This window comes from Pipra filicauda, unplaced genomic scaffold, assembly GCF_003945595.2.
Source record: "Pipra filicauda isolate LSUMZ 115617 unplaced genomic scaffold, ASM394559v2 scaffold194_size2289513_pilon, whole genome shotgun sequence".
Lineage (NCBI taxonomy): Eukaryota > Metazoa > Chordata > Aves > Passeriformes > Pipridae > Pipra > Pipra filicauda.
In genome coordinates, this window is record NW_024104303.1 from 1,905,882 (window position 1) to 1,918,775 (window position 12,894).

Sequence of the window (12,894 nt, forward strand, 5' to 3'; positions counted from 1 at the left end):
AAAAACTCATAGTGCACTGACAGCATTTCTTGAGGTTTTGACATTTTTTGAAATCAGATATTTGCAATCTCACATATCTTGTCAAACTTTGTAAAGTGAATCTTAATGATGGCATTTTCTTTTCAATTATAACAGCTATGCAAGCAGCATGTGAGAAACACAGACATGAAACCCACCATCTCTAGGTCTCTGACAGGGTCAAAATGAAGCCATAATTAAAGCACTGAAATCATACAAATGTCAAACACTGGGCTGTAGTAGACAAAAGGCGATGAGACAAAACAAAATACAGAAAACAATTTTCCAAGAAAACTGAGGCCAATTCAAATTTCAGAAATGGCAACAATTTTATTTAAACAGAGGGGTCCTTATCCAAAACAATCTGCACTGATATCCAGATAGGTTATCCCCTCATTCTTCAACACGACTGACTTACTCTGGTGCCCCTTCGCACCACTGAAGTGATCAAGTTTAAAACCTCTGTTGACAGGAGGAAAAGTGCCATCGAAACATCAGCTTTGGACACAAGGAGAGCACATTCATTTAGGCCGCTCAGGAAATTAGTAAGCAAGGTCCCCTGGGAAAATGTTTTTGCAGGTGCTGGGGTCCATCAGTGCTTTTCGAACATCACCTTGTTTAGGCACAGAAGCAGCAATTCCCAAACGTGAGAAGTCAATCAGGTAAGGCAGAAGGCCAGCTTGGCTGAGCAGGGATCTTCTGTGCTTTGGGTTAATATAATTTCAGAATTATATACATTCTTGTGCAATAACTTAGCTAACTTGTCTGTCAGGAGAGGCTCAGAGAGCTGCAATTGTTCTGTCTGGAGAAGGGGAGGGGGGTGCGTATGAAGGGAGGATTATACATGTACACATGGGTATATAAACCACACAGGGGTAACGAAGACAGAAGAAGAAGGGTATCCAGTGAGCAGAGAAGAGGCAAAGAACACAAACTGAATCAAAATAAACACCACTTAAACATTTAAAAAAAAAACACTTTTGTGGTGAGGGTGGTCAAGCAGTTGAGCTCCGAGAGGTTCTGAAGACTTCATTCCTGGAGATTTGAAAATCCTGACTGGTCATGGTCCTGGGCAACCTGCTCCAATAGACCGTGCTTTGATGGATCATTTAGATGATCTCAGAGGTGCCCACAAATCACAGCAATTCTGCAATTCTGTAAATGAACAACTTTAGTTAAAAATAACAGAGATTAGAAAAAGAAACCCAAAACACCAAAGGGAAATACATTCAAAGATTAAATTTAATTTAATGTAAAAAATTATAATCTAAACATTTAGATTGCTATTCTGCCTTTCATGTCTATATATTTGGTAGTGTTGGTCATAGGAAGAAAGTATGGAGTGGGGAAAAGACTAATAGAGAAAACTAATAGGGAAGAAGGAAACAGGAGATTTCATGGGAGCTCTGAACACTGCTTGGACACAATGCACAGCCACAGAGCTCTGTGAATATCTATGTCTTTGTATAAGGACGTCAAGACAGAGAAATCCAAGGACATGGATGGGAAGTCCTCTGCATAGGAAAGGATAGTCCCTCTGAAAGCATCTGTCTGAAACAAGAGGTAACTATGGTCCAAGATAAGGAAGGATCCAGGCTGACCAAGGTCATAGATCTGAATGACAAGTGGCCCATGCTGCTGATGGTGATGATTTGGGAGATGAAGGTGGGTTTGAACAGTATGGCTTTAGAAAAGTTTGATCCTGACAGTGCTGAGTGATGTCAAAACGCACAAGGGATGGCAGTAGAGTTAGGTGACACAGAGGGTCAGATAAATGGTGACAGACCTTAAAAAGGGCCACAGACATATCAGCGTCTGTAAGAGTAGTGAGAACTCAAATCAAAATTACATCTCTGCTCCAAGACTACTCCAGGATATAAAAAAGAAGGGAAAGAAAAATGACAGGTTTCTGTGGAAAATCAGACAGAAGAGGAATACTTAATGGAAAATATACTAATTTTTAAAAATGGTTAGGCATTTTTATTTCTTGGAACAGACACCAGGTTTTCTTCCTCTAATGGGGTGAATATTTGGCAGGCTGCACTATCTTAACTTGCATAAGAGCAGTAATTATCAATTTAGTAATTTAAGTAAGTAAGTGAAATCTTCACATTCTTAGTTTGCTGGCTTTCAAGCACTAAGTTTCTAATCAATATTTATTTCTTCAGTATTCCCAACTGGAATAACCTATGACAATTTACAGTCCTTCCAAGTAACCAAAAACTAAAGAGAAAATACTGTTATAACAATTTTAAACTACCATGTAGCTTATTACCCTCTTTCAGAATTAATTTGCTATACTTTAATTATACTCCTCTACTACAATGTGCTCGAAAGTATTTCATACAAAGGCTAAACAAAACAACATCCTAAACTTGTGCCATTTATTGTGACAGTCTGACAACTTGTTGTGACAGGCATAACAGATAGGGCAGCAAAAGCTGAGAAGCGAAGGCTGGCTGACTGACTTTTGTTTCAGCAGATGACACTCTTGCTTGTTTACATTTATAAGAGTGATCAGAACTAGAAAGACTATTTTCAAAGTAATTCAAGTTTCAGAGAAGCTGCGATGTAAGCAGAGATGCAGTCTTGAGGGAGGAGGCAAAGCCATAGCTTTATAATTCCATGGAAAACCTTAGGGGAGACATGAACTTAATTGCTTGCATGCAAGAAATTTGGGATGAGAGTTTCTTCCCGACTCAGTCCAGGCTGACTGGCAGCTTGAGTCAGGGCTGGACTGGAGATGGTGCCACTGAGTCCCTGCTAAAAATCAGTCTCCCAGCCTCTCCTCCTGAATGCAGGCTGTCACAGCTTGGCTAAGAAATCAGATCACCTTTCTCCTTTCCTGGGCTGTGAGATGTGGATTTGGAAGTCACAGAATCATAGAATATCCTGAGTTGGAAGGGACCTACAAGTATCATTGAATACAGCTCCTGGCCCTGCACAAGACAACCCCAAGAATCATAGCATGTGTTTGAGAGCATTGTCCAGACACTTCCAATGGAGGCTTAGACAGACCAGGAAAAAAACAGTTTTAGTATTAGATACGTACCCCTTTAGCAAAAGAAGAGGTACTTTCTGCATCGCTGCACAGCTGAAGAGTTCAGACAGATGAAGGCCTTGCAAAAAGTCGCTATTTTTCTCAAATATGTGGAAAACCCAAACTTGGAAACTTCTTGCTGGTAAACAGAATTGCCAGCCTCTGGCTGGCTCTGTTCATGACTTCAGCACAATCAAAAGACAAATCATTCACCAGTCACTAGTTCATGACCATGAAGACCTGAGTCAAAAATCAAAATACTCCTAGAAAGGCTTGGAAATGTGCACACCAGTACACTCCAAGGCATATAAAGTGTATTTGAAAGCCATCTACAATATCCCAAACAACTAGTTCACCAGAACTCGCTAGTCACATACCCAGACTGCACAAATAATAACAACAGACTGGAAGCAAGAAGATCAAAACTGTACTGGAGATAAAATTCTCAGATCTGTTTCTTGCTTTCCTGAAAGAAAAGCAGCCAAACAGATTAAAGATTAATACTGCTGGTAATAAAAAGCAGCTATTATAAATCCAGAATGTGCAATATGTAATACCTCTTAAAATTATATTGTCCAGTAAGCACTGTATTTATACAGTGTGACAATACTTTAATCAGATGGAAACCTGATGAACATGGATCAGTTAATCATGCAGAGGCTGTACTGGAACCAAGAAACATGAGAAGGCTTAAGAGGAGGAGATGGAGATAAAAACTACATATAAAGGTAATCAAGTCCCTATGTCTGTGTCCATCCAGCAGAAGGAGGTGTGAGGACAGAGGATACATTTTTATCTTGTGCTGTGCAAACATCACATAAGATACTAAAAGAGAAGAAAATTACTTACAAAAATGCTATGAAATTCCACACAATTCAAAGTGTCAGGGGTGACAGCGGGTCTGTCAGCACCTTGGCACATACTGACGAAGCAATAGATGTTGACCAGATCAAAGTATACCCCTGAGATGGACTGAAAGAGAGGACTGAAAATGGAGGCCCTGATCCTGACAACATACTGATGCATCCTGAAGAAGCTGTCCCGTGGGAACAGAGAACACTGTCTCATGAGAACAGGAGCACTGTCTCATGAGAACAAGGACCTGTTTTGAATGAGAGTGGTTGGGAAGAACATCAACATGAGAGAAAAATAAGAGCGGGTGCTCGGGACTGTTGTGGGAAAGAACTGGGCTGTTTTGAGAAAGAGCAAACTTGTTGTGAGAAAGTAGAGTTTAGAAAATGCACCTATTAGCTGTAAGAATTCTGGTGTGAAAGTTTGAACTGTCCTATCCGTGTGCATTACGTGTGTTCAAAAACTGTACTTAAGGGGCTGCGCAGCAGCCCCACTGTCCCTGCTTTTTTCTTGGAATAAACTTTGCTGGAACCTTTTTTCGTGTCGCTTTGGCCGTTCCGACATTATCAGCGACAAAAAAGACCTTTCAATTATTCACCATTGTGGAGACATTTGCTTCCCTGGCCATTTTAGTCAAGGGCTGCACAGAATGACAACCTGAAAGCATGGCAGGGCTGACACAAAACCTTCTCATGACAATATTCTAGCTTCTCCTGTTAGACCAATGTTTAGTAGCACTGACAATATAGTACTTCAGGAGCTGGAACTCGAGCAGGACACAGCCAGACTCAATGCAGGTAGCACAAAGCTCAGGTAACTGGAAGCTCAACCAGTTTGCATCTCCATGAAATACTGGCAATCGGCAAGAGCTGGCTGCTTGGCAGAGGAGCCAGGCAGCTTGGGCACAAGGACAAAACAGAGGGGCTGAGCTGATGCACAGCTCCCACGTGCTGGGGAGGCCCCCAGCACAGCCCCTGACACCTCTGCCAGCAGCAGCACAACCCCAGACTACAGGGCTGCAGTGTGTGAGGATAGAGGAGACACAGGGAGAGGCCTGGAACGCAATGCCCTCAGGGCTCTGACATTACCTTCACACAGTCCATGCTCTCTCCATGTTGCCCTATCTATCAAATACTGGAGAAGTTTAGGGTACATGCAGAAAAATAAACAGAAAAGGTGCTAAAAGGAGAAAAGGTTTAATAAATAGGAGAAGAGACAGCAGAGGGAAAATGTCAGCTCTATAGCTCTTAGGTATTTGTAGAGATGCTGCTAATCATTGATAAAATTTATTATTTATGAGCTTCTTTATGATGTTTCAACAGGGAAGAAGATGTTCCATGCAAGACCTCCACTGTCCCCTCAGGAACAACTTGATTAAGTGTAAACAAATGCATGTACATAACTGCATGTGGGTTTTAGCTGCAAAATACTACTAAAAACAAACAGCCCAGGTAGGGTGATGTATCTTACAACAGTTATTCACCTATTTGATTTCATAATGCTGGTTTGGGATGCTCTTGTGCTGCAGATGCCCAGGATACCATAAATTTTCCTCATTCTTGCATTACTCTCAGCTAACCAATTCTATTTTAGCATCTGTGGAGACTGGGTGACCACTTCTAGGAACCATCAGAGATTAGACTATGAACTGTTTTTTTAAGATCACCACTTAAGTACTCTACGTACACGGAACATGCAGAAGAGCCTACGATCTCCTGACAAGAAGATGAGCTTTGCTGCTGGTGTCTATTCTTTATCTCAAACTCTGGGATGCCAAAAGATGGCTGTAACAAGTCAATTCTTCTAATGAAGAAGCCCAGATCTTCCATGATATGTATATAACTTCCACTCAGCTAAAAGTCTAGACATCCATATCCATCTAGAATCACACTAAATAGCACAATATTCAAGTGACAAACTTGAATAGGGGAAATAGGCCAAGGCAGTCAGTTAAACACAATGCCATCGGTCATCCTAAATCCACTTAAATTTATAAAACTCTTAGCTCCCTAGGACACCTTTTTTAGGAAGGAGAGGTATGTAAATTCATCTCATTGTCCCATGCTGTGCGTAAGGAAAGAAATATTCCTTCCCACCGTTAAGGAAACTTCTCTGTTCAATCATCCAGAAGCCACTCAGCCAGTCACTCTCACACCTTGAGCTGGGACCCAGGTCTCCCCCCAGCTACACTCCCCATACTCACACAGCCAGACCAGTTTCCTTAACAGCTCGACCTCAGGTTTCCCATACCAGAGTCACAGGCGACTAGATCCTTAAAATAATTTAATCATGGTACAATAACTAAGTAACAAACTAACACCCTGAGCTGGTGCCTCTCAAAAGGGACTCTGAACAAAGGAAACCCTGGGCTTTTATACCCTCACACTCTAATGATGGGAAAGTCTAGGGGTCCTTGGCTCCTGCTGTGTCTCTGAGTGTCTGGTCCCTTGGTCCCTGTGCCCTTTGTTAAGCAAAGGGTCAGCAGTTCACCACCTCTTTCTTGCCTGGAGCTTGAGCTGGGGCTCCTGCCCCCAAGAGCTCAACCTGCAGGTTGCACATCGAGCCACCTGCACCAAACGTATTCCTCAACACTACTTCTACACCCTCCTATATACTCACACCTCACCCATATTCCCTCCAGACAACATATATGTTCTTTGAATTTAGAAATCCAGCAGCCTGACATGGGGTGAGGAGAAAGCACGCCCAGAAAGTGTGCTAAAGATGTCAGGGCTCTGGCTCAGCATAATTAGTTAGAACAACTGATTTGCTATTACAGAGTAGTTCTACATGGGTAAAGGCTAAATTTCATTTTTTCAATTACATTATTACTGCTGGAGGAAATCTATGTGGAAGTGGCACCAATAATGATAATCTAATTGGTGACAATGAGGTGTCTTTATAAGAAACCATCTCTCTGGTAGCGGTGGTTACAACACAGGTACTATGCTGCATACTATTTTCAACATGTCTGCTTAGTGCTGTGTAGGAGATGGCATCATTATTCACCTATTTCGCTACAGGACATGGTAAGGGTATTTTGTGACATCGATTTGTTCTTTGGTAATCTTTGTTGTGGTGCCGGCTGTTTTCCTTTGAATTGTACACCAGTATTGTTTTCCACCACTGCTCTGCAGCAATCAATAAGCCTGTGCAAAAAGAGAGCAATAATGCAATTAATTTCTGCCTATAGCACACATTTTGGCATGTTAAATAAAGGATTATTCATCTTCCCGGGATAATCACTCCAACCTAGTTTAGCCAACCAAAAGGTATCATAAAATATAGCCCTGCAAATCTGACAGTAAATACCAAAGCTCACACTATAACACTAGAAAATATGGAACGAAAATAAAAAAAAATGGTGGTCTTTAATCATAATTCAGAGTGCTGGAATTGTTGCATTAGTATTAAAGTGAGCAATGGCACCTAGTGTGTAACGATCACCCTGTAATAAATCTCTCACGCTCTGAAATTGAGATGCCTGCACAAAAGACTGTGATATTAAACAACATCAGGTTTTGCTTTGTTGCTGAACTCTTTATCTTCATAGCTTTATTTTCCCCTTTTCTTTGTTCTTAGCCTGGAAGGGACATTTAATCTAACTGTTTTACTATGACCCACTTCATAGCAAAAGTCAAAGAGCCTTACTGAGTTATTTCTGCATCAACTTGCCATGAAAAATGAACCACAGAAATTTCCTTTTTTGTACTTGAAAAAAATAAACAATACAATGGGATTGATGAAATCTATGTCCACTCACTAATGCCTCAGCCTAAAATTACTGGTTTCTTCTGTATTGATCCTTATCGTGTGATCTGGAGAACAGCTGGTCCCCATGAAAAAACATCTACGATTATAGGTAAAGCACTAGAGGTTGCCTGTAGAGTACCTGAAGACAGCTTGATCACGAGCTTGTGATGATCCACTGTATTTAATTATCTGTGTGATTCCTGCTGATTTTCACCTGTGACAACTGAAGCAGGAGTGCTGGAAATTACCCATCACAAAGGAACATCACCTGAGAAAAAGAAGGAGCAAAAAAAGATTAACAGTTCAATACAAGCTTCATAATGACCACACATTTTGAGATCCAGCAGGTTGCTGCCTACTCCGTGCAGGAAAATGACAAATGAATGCTGTTTAACATTCTGCTTGAACAGTTTTTCCATTCACAAAACTATTTGCAATACAATAATGAGAAATGCAGAGCTGTGAACCATTTTATAAGGCTGATTACCTTTCTAGGGTATATCATTTGATACATGCTTTGTTTATCCAGAGTAAATTCAGTGGTTGAAAAGATTAATGGAATATATTTTATGTTACTTCTACATGCTTTCAGAGAGGAAGTGACTTGGTTTTTTCTTATTGACTCATGCACAAGAGCCTGCAATACACCAGCAACAGTAAAATGACTTTTCTAAATTTAGCAGTTCATAAATCTCGCACGGCACCAGTCCATTCAGTGGTATGTTGTTCTGAGTTTTCTTCCTTTCTTTCATGTCTTTCTCATATATCCGAAAAAGAAACAGAAGCACATGCAGGAGGTGCACAATATTTGCCTTTGCTTTTCTGCTCTCCTCTTCCATGGTACAACAGGCATCTGTCAGCTTACTCCTGCTCTCTCCCCTTCTCTCTCTCTCCCTCTCTCCCCAAAAACATATAATGCATGCACGTGTGTACACATATACACACACACATATTTATTTTTTCCTCTTCAGCTAATGGAGAAGAAATTACTACGACTTCAAGGCACAAATCCCTGTGGTTTGAATGAGCCGTGTGATCTGGTTCATGTAGGTGGCTGAGAATAAAACTGTTACCATCCCAGATATGCTTTACCAGGTGAATGATCTTAAAAAAAGTTATTTCATAGCTCTGCACCTCTTTGCCCCTATGCACTTCATTTTCATCTCAATGCCTTGACAGTAGCTTGTCACCTAGTTGTGGCTTGTTCTGTGCATAACACACTGGATGCCTCACCTCTAAGGGCTACAGGTCTTCCAAAGAAAAATGGTAATATTGCCACACACGCTGGTTCACGTTATTCATCAGGACTGAAGAGTAACTTGGACGTGCACTGGGTCACTTTACATCTTGTGCAAAAAATTCTTTAGAACTAAGCATTCCAGAGCATCCCATAGAGGACGTTTGTCCTCTGCTTTCCGACAACCCTTGCTAATTCAGGTTTCCTTCAGTTAATTTAGTTGCCCTTTTGGAGACCACTGAAAATGTAGATGAGCAGGTTGCCTAGCTAAGCTTGGGTCATTTTCAGGTCTTCTGTCATGCCATAGTAAAGGCTGTGAAACCTACTGAATTGTAGTCTTAGCCTGCTGGGAAGTGACAGTTCAAATGTCTAAAAACCGAGGCACTGACCATCTCTGACACTGCTGATGACTGATCTACCAACTAATGTTCAACAGATACGAACACCAGCAGAAGCAGCATTTTCTGCAGCCAGCCTTTGGATTCCAGTCCAGTTTGGAGACAGGAATATACACTGCCTCATGCTTCTTCCTCATAGAATTTCACTACAATGAGATGAACTTTGAGAACTCATTTGAAGCACAGCAAGCAGAAGCTAAAGGGGGAGAACCCTGTGCAGTGCACCCTGGGTTATTATCTATTCCTTATAGGATGAACCTCAAATAAGGTCCCATTTCCACATGCTGTACATGCATGCAGAGCAGGAGATAACCCTGGTGGGTTTACATGCTCTCATATCTCTCCTGATATTTCATGATACCCTAGGGCTGGCAGATAAGATACCTTCTCAAAAGGCACCTGGAAACTAGGCAGAATATCCACAGAAAGTCAAACAGCCCCAGACAAGTTTATGTGGGTCATTAAATCCAGCACCATTGCTGACAGAAGTCTTCTGGTCTAAGACTACAAAATTATGCCAAGTGAACTCTGGAAGAGGTTTGATGCATCTCATTCCTACCCAGAGCTGATCAATGCATCTCAGTCCTCATCCTGATTTTGGCTAGGATAGAGGTAATTTTTTTCTTAGTAGCAGTACAGTGCTTTGGTTCTGATCCAGTAGGATAATAATGTTGATGACACACTGATGTTTTGGCTGTTGCTAAGCACCCGGAGTCAAGGACCGCTCAGTGTCTCATGTTCTGCTAGTAAGTGCACAAAAAGATGGATGGGAGCATATCTGGGGCAGCTGACCCAAATGGACCAAAGGGATATCCTACACAACAGAATGTTATGCCTAGTATATAAACAGGGGGAGTTACTCAGGAGAGGGTCTTTCTGGGTATGGCACTGGCCAGAAGCTGGTGAGCAATTTTATTGTGCATCACTTGTTTCTCTTGAGCTCTCTCTCTCTCCCTTTTATTACTATTACAGTTTACTTTGTTTCAATTATTAAACTGTTCTTAATTCAACCAAAAGTGTTCACTTTTTTTTAAACCGGATTCTCCTTCCCAATCCACCAGGGAAGGAGTAAGTGAGCGAGCAGCTACCTGGTACTTAGTTGCCACAGCTGGGGTTAAACCAAAACAGTTCTCTTCAGAAGTAAATAGCTTAATAGCAGCTGACACTGTGAGTCGACCTGCTTACTCCCACTTCGCAGATAGGTGCAGCAGGAATGATGAGCTGGTTTACATAAAGCAGCACTGGAAAGCAATGGCTGCTTGTGGCAGACACATTTTCCTCAATTGTGTTCACTGCCCTATACACAGAAGATAACCCTTCACATTTTAATGACAATTTCCTAGTAACGCGTGTCATGAAAAACAAACAGATGAAGTTTCCCCACAGTGTAAATGTCTCCTTGAAGTATTGATAATGCTTTTGACAGCTTGCTCTTTTCCAGTGTTTGCAGGAGATCCCATGCAGCATGCAGCTCCTGAGCCCTCAAGACCAGATTCCCAGGGGACTCCCAGGTGGCATAACATTTGCTCTCTCAAAACCCACTGTATCACTCTGCTCTTCTTTTTTCTCATTGCACTGACATTTTTAAGCAGAACCATTTCATAAGCACTGTGGCCATGACCATGCCATCTCCCACCAGGCCTCTTTGATTCCCAACCAGCATAACTAGGAAGGCATCTTTCCTAGTTGTCTCACAGAGCACTCATGACAAAAAGTTCTCTCCCACAAACTTCAGGAGTCTTTCAGATCAGCACAGCACAGAGGGCACCATTTTCAGCTGGTCTCTAGGAAACTGAAATCTGCCATAAGGACAAGGGCTGCCAATCCAGAGATTTCCCCTAATTGCCTGTAAAGTCCTCAGCGCTGGCATACTGGTTGGGCAACTCGAAGAAGACACCCACTACAACATCTGCTTTGTTTTCCACCCCCTCATCCTCACCCAGAGGCTCCCAACCACACCATCACCGACTGTCAGGGCTGTACACCTAACCTCTCCCTTGTACCTAATGTGACATCTTCACCTGCCTGCCTGCCCTGCCCACTCAACAGCCTCTATCCCAGCACTCCAAGGGACAAGTCCCACTATTGCCAAGGATATCTCAGCTCTGTGAATGGACCAAGGCTTCCAGTCAAAGGCACATGCATCCACAATCACTGAGAGCCACCTGTTGGGGCTGAGGACACCCCAGCCCCTCTGGACCCCTTCCCTCCCCAGGAGAAGCTGGGGAGGCTGTTGGGACTGAGCAGAACAAAGGGAGCACTCACATTCCCTCCAGACCAGATAACAGTGATGCCACCACTATGGTTCCCACCATGTGGTCCCAGGGCCTGCCAGTGACCCAGCTCCTTCATACATTTGTGCTCCCCAAAATCTTCTAATCCCAAGGCAGAGATCAGTCTGACTCCTGCAGCCCAGGGATGTTCTCAGGGGCAAGAGTGGAGGGGACTGACTGCCATCACTCCTGACTCTCTCTCAGGCTCAGCCAACCTCTGCTGACTGGTCAGGCAGCAGCAGCCCTTCACCACAGCCTGGGCACTCTGGGCTGATGAAGACCACAGTGAGGGAGGCTGTCTCCTTCAGCCCATGCAGGATCACAGTGGAGCAGAACCGCACCTGCTCCCTGCGGAGGAGCCCCACACTGGAGCAGGTGGACATCCCCTGAAGGAAGCTACAGTCCATGGAGATTGCACACAGGAGCAGCTGCCTGGCAGGATCTGCAGCCTGTGCTTAGGAGCCCACATAGGAGCAGGTTTTCTGGCAGCTGCAGCAGTCTGTTCCTGAAGAACTACACCCCTGTAGAAAGGGCCCATGTTAGGGCAGAGGAACAGTGTAAAGAGTTATGAGGAGTAAGACAGTGTTATGGACTGACCACAACACCATAACCCATCCTTCTGCACAGATGGAGAGCAAGAGGTAGAAGAGCCTAGAATGAAAGAGTGAAGATGAGAAGAAGGGAGGGGGAATTGGTTTTAGTTTTGTCTTTGTTTCTTATCCACCTACTCAATTTTCCATTGGCAACAGAAGACACTAATTGCCCCCGAGGCTATCTGGCCAGTGAGAGTAATCTCCCTGTCCTTATCTCAAACCAGCCTTCTCATCTTATTTTGTCCCCGGTGTTGTGGAGAAAGGAAAGCAATGGAGAAGCTTGGAGAGTATATGGCAGGCAACCAGCCAAGGTCAAACCCACCAAACTCATGAAGGCAGTCATACAGGAGAGAGAGAAGGCATCTTTCTCATCCAGCCCTAAGAGCTACTGCTGTGTGCACAGATAAGGGACAAAGCTGGAGAACAAGACTCTGCCTGGAGCCCTGTGCCTTGCACATAAACGCAGCAGGACACCCAGGGTGTGCTGAGGTGGGTGAGTATTGGCTATTGCAAGGAGGTTGAGAGAGCAGCTGCTCTCTTGCCAAGGCTACAGACAAGGTAGATGTCTTCAAGTATGCAGTGGTAGGGCATAGAGAAGAGGAAAAACAGCCTCCTTGAGAGCAGCACAGCTGCAGGACACAAGGCTACAACAAGAATAAAAAGAAAATAAATCTGAAAAAAAAAATATTTCCCAAGGGAACACTCAAATGTTAGAAGGGGTAGCACAAGG

General features: G+C 43.1%; 1 protein-coding gene across 16 annotated transcripts in view; it reads right to left on the minus strand.

Moving 5' to 3' along the window:
- Nucleotides 1-322: 322 nt before the first annotated feature.
- TOPORS (TOP1 binding arginine/serine rich protein, E3 ubiquitin ligase) overlaps nt 323-12,894 on the minus strand; it is a 56,361-nt gene continuing 43,789 nt past the window's right edge. For 15 of the 16 annotated variants that reach the window (XR_005563225.1, XR_005563214.1, XR_005563218.1 and 12 more), the window contains 3 exons: nt 7,803-7,931; nt 6,920-7,059; nt 323-1,173 (listed from right to left, as the gene is read on the minus strand). The gene's annotated coding sequence lies outside the window, so the exon portion shown is untranslated. The remainder of the gene's footprint in view (nt 1,174-6,919; nt 7,060-7,802; nt 7,932-12,894) is intronic. The other variant, XR_005563224.1, reaches the window with a different exon arrangement.